Raw genomic sequence first — 6418 nt, 5'->3', positions numbered from 1 at the left:
ATCTGCCTCCATCCTTCACTACAACCATGAACCTTCTCTTAAGTCTTCCTCTTTAACTGCTGCCTGGCACCTCCATCTTCAACATGCTTAGTTCAATATATCCCCACTCTGCACACACCCAGATCAACTTAACCTTGGTTTTCTTTGTCCCTAAATTTCTCATCCTGAGCTGTCCCTCTGATGTACTCATTTCTAATCTGGTCCGTCTTCATTTCAACCACCTTCAGCTTAGCCTCCCTCTGAACTGTATGTCATAGCAGGTCCTTTGTAAGTCTCCCCATTCTCTCTTGCTATCTTTCTGTCACAAGTCACCCCTGACACTTTTCTCCACCTGCTGCACAATACCTGTACTGCTTTCCTCACCTCTCTGCCCTTTGGTTTGGATAGTTGACCCCAGGTATGTAAACTCATCCACTTTCACTCCCTCCGCTCTTTGCACCATCACTGTTAAACCTAATCTGTTTGCCTGTCCACCACCACCATAAAGAAAAAGGGGGTCCTTGATACACTCCTACCTCTACGTTGAACCCTTCTGTCACGGCTACTGCACACCTTACCACTGTCTGTTTCTTGTACGTGCACCACCCTCGCATACTCTGTCACTCCTGACTCCCTCATGCAGCACCACAGTTCCTCTCTTGGCACCTTATCACATGCTTTCTTTAGATCCAGAGAGATGGTGCAACTCCTGACCCACCTCTATGCTTCTGCATTAACGCTCTCAAAGCAAACGTTACATCTGTAGTGCTCTTTCTCAGCATAAAGCCTTAATGCTGCTTGCTTGTCACCTCTTCTTAACCTATCTTCAACAATTCTTTCCTGTCTTCATGTTATAACTCAAACACTGTTATAACACTGTAGTTACTAAAGCCCTGCACATCACTCTTGTTCTTGAAAATCAATTCCAGTAAAGGTCTTGCCTTGGGTGTCAGCTCACGTTCCAAGATTGCATTAAATATGGTAAAAAACAGTACTCTGCCCTCTCTCCTGGACATCTGTGTATCTGCAGGTACAGTGATTATGGCCATGAATGTCATGGTAATTTTGGGCTTTTAATTATTTTTTTTGAATGGCTCTTTTTCCACTTTGGATTGATTATATAGCATAAATCTTTAACTACATAACAAAAAGCCTTTTATCTATTTTGATTCTTATATACACCGTGGTAAAACAATTTGAATCCACCTCTAAACCTCCTGGCATTGCTTCCCTTCCACCTGGTCTCCTGCTCACACAGTATATCTATCTTCCACTCATAGTTCCTACTCTTAAAGTCCCCACTTCTTTCTAGCTGCCTCTGAATACACCTTCCGCCTCTCCTCTTCTATTGACTTTGGCGAACAATAGCACAGTTTTGAGTGGCACCCTGTTGGCCAACAGCACTGGGTTATTAACCCAGGCCCAGACCGATCACATTTTTGATGATTCGCGTGTTTGATTTGGCAAGGATTTTATGCTAGATGCCCTCCCTGATGCAACCCTTCCCATTTACCCGGAGCAGCACTAAGAGTATACTGGCTTGTGGCCCCCTGTGGCTGGGTTTATATAAAAGTTAACAAGGATCATAATAATACATTTTAAGATCCAGCTGCCATTTCTCAAATGCCTTGGGTGGAAGCTGCAGTTTGCAATGCAAGATTAGTTTCTTACTGTTCAGAATGTACACTTAAGGATATCCATGACTTCAAAATGTAAGAACACAATGCTCTCTGATTCCATTATTAAAAGCCCCGCCGAGGGTCAGACTGCACTCTTCAAGGAGACACTGACCTATTCCCTTTAATATTTACCTCCAGACTGTCGCTTATCTGCTTTTCTGATATTATTAAATCTGTTGTCAAGAATCAGAAATCTCTTTAAAAGCTTCAAAGTTTGTATTTCCTGATAGACTCTCACAGGTCAGTTTGTTAGTTAGCTGCACATGTAGAATCAGTCAATAACATGACAGCAGCTCACTGCATTTAGACATCTAGACAAGGTCAAGATGACCTACTGAAGTTCAGTGGATTTATGTCTCTGCATTAAATCAGTGCCATAGATTGTAACTGCAAACCCTTCTAAAACCCTGTACCATAACCTATGCTATAACCTTATGTGTGCCTCCACACTAATATCTGGTCTGAGTGTTTCAGAAGCTGCTGATTTATTGGGATTTTCCCACCTAACCATCTCTAGGGTTTACAGAAATTGGCCAGACAAAAAGAAAACAGGTGAGCGTCAGTTCTCTGGGCCAAAATGCCTTGTTGATGTCAGAGGTTCAGAGGAGAATTGTCAGTCTGCTTCCAACTAATAAGAAGGCAATAGTAACTTAAGTAACCACTCTTTACAACCAAGATATGCAGAAGAGCATTTCAACAGCAGCACAAGACTACACTGGGTGCCACTCCTGTCTGCCAAGGACGGCAATCAGGCTACAATTCACACAGGTGCACCAAAAGGGGACAATAAAAGATTTGAAAAACATTACCTGCTCTGATGAGTCTTGATTTCTGTCACAACATCTAGTTGGTGGTTGGTTTCCTGTCTTGTATTAACATTTCAGTCTAGTTGTGATGGTGTCATGGTGTGGCACAGTTTGGCTCCTTCAGTATCAACTGAGCATCATTCTGATACCATACCCAATATGAGTATGCTGGCCCTAGTGCATCCATCTTTTGATGCCTACTTCCAGCAGGATAATGTGCCATATCACAAAGCTCGAATCATCTCACACTTCCTGAATATGCTATTCAAATGACCTCCACTGTTACCAGCTCTCAGTCCAATAGAGCACCTTTGGGATGTGGTGGAATGGGAGATTGACATGTCATATGAATTTATACCACAAAGAAGAAATGCAGTTCTGGAGGCAGAAAAGACTACAACCTGGTAGTTGCAAAGTGTAACTAATCAATCAATCAATCAATCTTTATTTATAAAGCACTTTTCATACAGAAATGTAGCAAAAAGTGCTTTAGATGGTTAAAAGCAGCCCACCCCCCCCCCCCCCCCCCCCTCCCCCCGACACAGACTTAAAGAGTAAAATTGGGCTGGGCACACATGAGCCAGGTGAGGAAACACTATCACAGGGAGCTGTCTGCACCGGGAGCCGGTCACAGACCGCAGCCTCCAGGCTGGGCACACAGCAGGAGGGAGGCAGAGAAGCCCCCCAGCCAGGCTGAGAAGACCCATAGAGCCCCAGCAGCCATGGTCGATCACAGCCCCGGTGCAGAGAGCCCCCTCCGAGGAAACACTGGAGATATAATAAATAAGCATAAAATAAATAAACGTTAGGTAAAAGCTAAATTAAAAAGGTGGGTCTTGAGCCTGTTCTTAAAAACATGAACGTTCTCTGCGGCCCTGAGCTCCTCCGGCAGGCTATTCCACAGACGAGGACCATACCACTGAAAAGCTGCCTCTCCGTGAGTATGTGTCCTGACTTTAGGAACAATCAAAAGGCCAGTACCAGAGGACCTCAGGGTCCGCGAGGGTTCATATGGTAAAAGCAAATCTGAGAGATAAGAAGGCCCAAGACCATTAAGACATTTAAAAACCAATAAAAGAACTTTAAAATCGATCCTGAAACACAATGCAGCGATTCTAAAACCGGTGTAATGTGGGCCCGCCCTCTGATCTTCGTCAGCACACGAGCTGCAGAGTTTTGTAAAAGTTGTAAAGGTGAAATATTCTTTTTGGGAAGACCAGAGAGCAGGGCATTACAGTAATCAATGCGACTGGTAATATAAGCATGCATCAACATCTCCGTGTTGGCCCGAGAGAGAATAGGGCGGACTCTGGCTATATTTTTTAGATGATAAAATCCAATTTTGGTTACATGTTTAATATGTGGGATAAAACCAAGCTCAGAGTCAAGAATAACACCCAGGTTTTTCACTTGTAGTGAAGGGCATAGTGAAAATGCCTGTAATTTAGAAAAGAGTTTCTCTCTCTGAGCCTCAGGACCGATGATTAAAACTTCAGTTTTGTCCTGGTTAAGCTGTAGAAAGTTTTCTGCCATCCAAGATTTTATATCTAAAATACAGTTAAAAAGGGCATCCATTGAACTGCCAAGTGAGTGTATAGTACACATTTGGGACACAGGTAAAAACAACACTGTGTTTCTGCCTTTACTCTAATGTTTATTTGAAATTTAGTAACCTTGAACGAGGTACATGGCATCCCTCAATAAAGATGTTACAAACCTCTAAAGATTCAGTAAAAAGGCTTCTCCTCACCTAATTCTTGTGTTAGTGCTTACAGTTTACTAATCTTTCCCTCAGTACTTGTGATTTTATGCATTTCCTGTTCCATTACAATCCACCCACTGGCTAGTTTTTATAATCGGCCCCGTGTACCATATGGTTTCTTCATTCACTCTCCCCCAGTTTTTCCTCCTCTTTTAGTGCTTCGTGTTTAGAGGTTCACTTGCTCTCAGTTCCCTACTCAGGAAGGTAAACAACATGGCAACCAGAGTTTCAAGGACGTCTGTCCAAACAAACTGTCCTGTCACAGTTGTATGTCACGGATGGTGGTTCCTCCTTGATCTTTACAAAAAGGAAACTTGTTTTCCACCTGCTAATGCTTATATACTACCCAAGTAAACAAGAAGGGGATGTTTGAGTTGTGCAATCCTTCTGTTGTCTTCAACTGAGACTAATGCAGAGTTGAGAGTTTCCAGTTTCCATTTGGCCCGGAATGAATAATATATATCAAGGTTAATGGACCCGTGTAATGAATAACATTTCTGAGAAGTAAGTTATTGCACCTCAACATCTGTAACAAGTCATCAAGGATAGGTTATCTATATCATTACTCTGTCAACAAGTGGCTACACACACAACATAGATAAATCCCAAAGGAGTCCCGCTGACTAAATGTAAAACAGAAAAGTACAAATCTGTTAAGCCATTAGGTTGATCCGAAGTATCTGTGCATAAAGAGTTCAAGGAGAGTGACGGTGGCACCATAAAGACAAAAGAAGGGGAGCAGTTTTAAAACAATCTGAAATATACAAACCACAAAGCTTTTGTCTTAAATATTTTAGCCATTAATGTATTCAATGCCTCTGCTCTGCAACGGCACACAAAACAAGTGTTACAAAGCCAGATGGCATTATCCTTACTCCTATCACACGGACATACAGCTGTGTCATCAGTCTGGAGTAGTAAGCAGCAAAATATTTGTTAAATAAAACACTCAAATGTATCAGAGATCACACAACCAGAAACTGCTCATCCTCATCTGCTGAGATAAGTATATGTGACACATTAAAGGGGAAACACTTGCCTGTTCTTAGATCATCCGAAATCTGGATCCTATTAAATGTTACATCACATTTACACCGATTGTGATCAAAACCAGAATAAGATTCAAATCCGGAATACCAACGATGATAACATCATGAAATCTTATGTAACATGATCAAATATTCACGCTTATTCCCGGCACATAGATGGATTTATGTTTGACTAATCAGTCTGTAACGATTAGTCAGCAAGGTCAAGAACTGAATGAGATCAGAGCTATTGTGTAATTTTACTGACCTTATTTGCTCGATGCAGCTTGTATTTATATAATTCTATTTTATAGTTCCTTAAAAAATTAATGAATGTATTTATTTTCAAAATCTGGATCACAAATCTCTCGAAACAAGATTTTCCTCATTGAAAACTGGTCTGACGTCCTATGTAAATGTGAAATGTCTCTTACATTTTTTCAGAGAATACTTTATTAGTAATGAAGCTCATCAAGCATGAGCATCACTAAAAGCATCTCTGAAGGGTATGATGGCCAGACTTCCTGTTAAACATGTATTTAAGAAAACAAAAGAAAGCAATAATAATACGTTCAGAGCCCGTGCTGGCAGAGACCCTGTGGGAAGAGAATTTGTCTGAGGATTTAGTTTGCTGGCTTGCCCTCTGAGTGCCACGCTCTTGTACGTATCTGGGATATTTCAGAACAAAAATCAAGTATACGATGGAATAAAATCTAAACTATTTGGGTCATAGCACAGCTAGAACACTGCAGGGTCACTAAGGCGATATGGCAGCGTCATACCATGAAGCCGCTTTTCAGGGCAGACGATTCGTGTTTTCCCATGCAAGCTCACAAAGCTTCCTTCCTTCCTCTTCATTCTCATCCAAATGACGCAAATTATAGGAAGTGATTTTTACAGATAAAACCTTTTTAAAAGCTCGCCCCTTTGATGTGGCTGCAATTCAGATGAAGCTGATATGTTTCCTACAATTGGCCTTCAGGCCACCATCTGATCTGGCTGAGATGGTTTTACATGTTCATGTTAAACTGACAATCCAAGACGATGCCATTCAGATTTTACAATCACAAGAAATTACAGATCCTAAATGGGTTGTAAATAATTTATTTTTAAATTATGAGTCCCCACATGTAACTGCAAGTCAGGATGTAGGACGGCATTCAT

The sequence above is a fragment of the Pelmatolapia mariae genome, linkage group LG1, assembly GCF_036321145.2.
Source record: "Pelmatolapia mariae isolate MD_Pm_ZW linkage group LG1, Pm_UMD_F_2, whole genome shotgun sequence".
Lineage (NCBI taxonomy): Eukaryota > Metazoa > Chordata > Actinopteri > Cichliformes > Cichlidae > Pelmatolapia > Pelmatolapia mariae.
The sequence above is the reverse complement of the archived record's forward strand: the minus strand, read 5'-3'. Positions refer to the sequence as shown.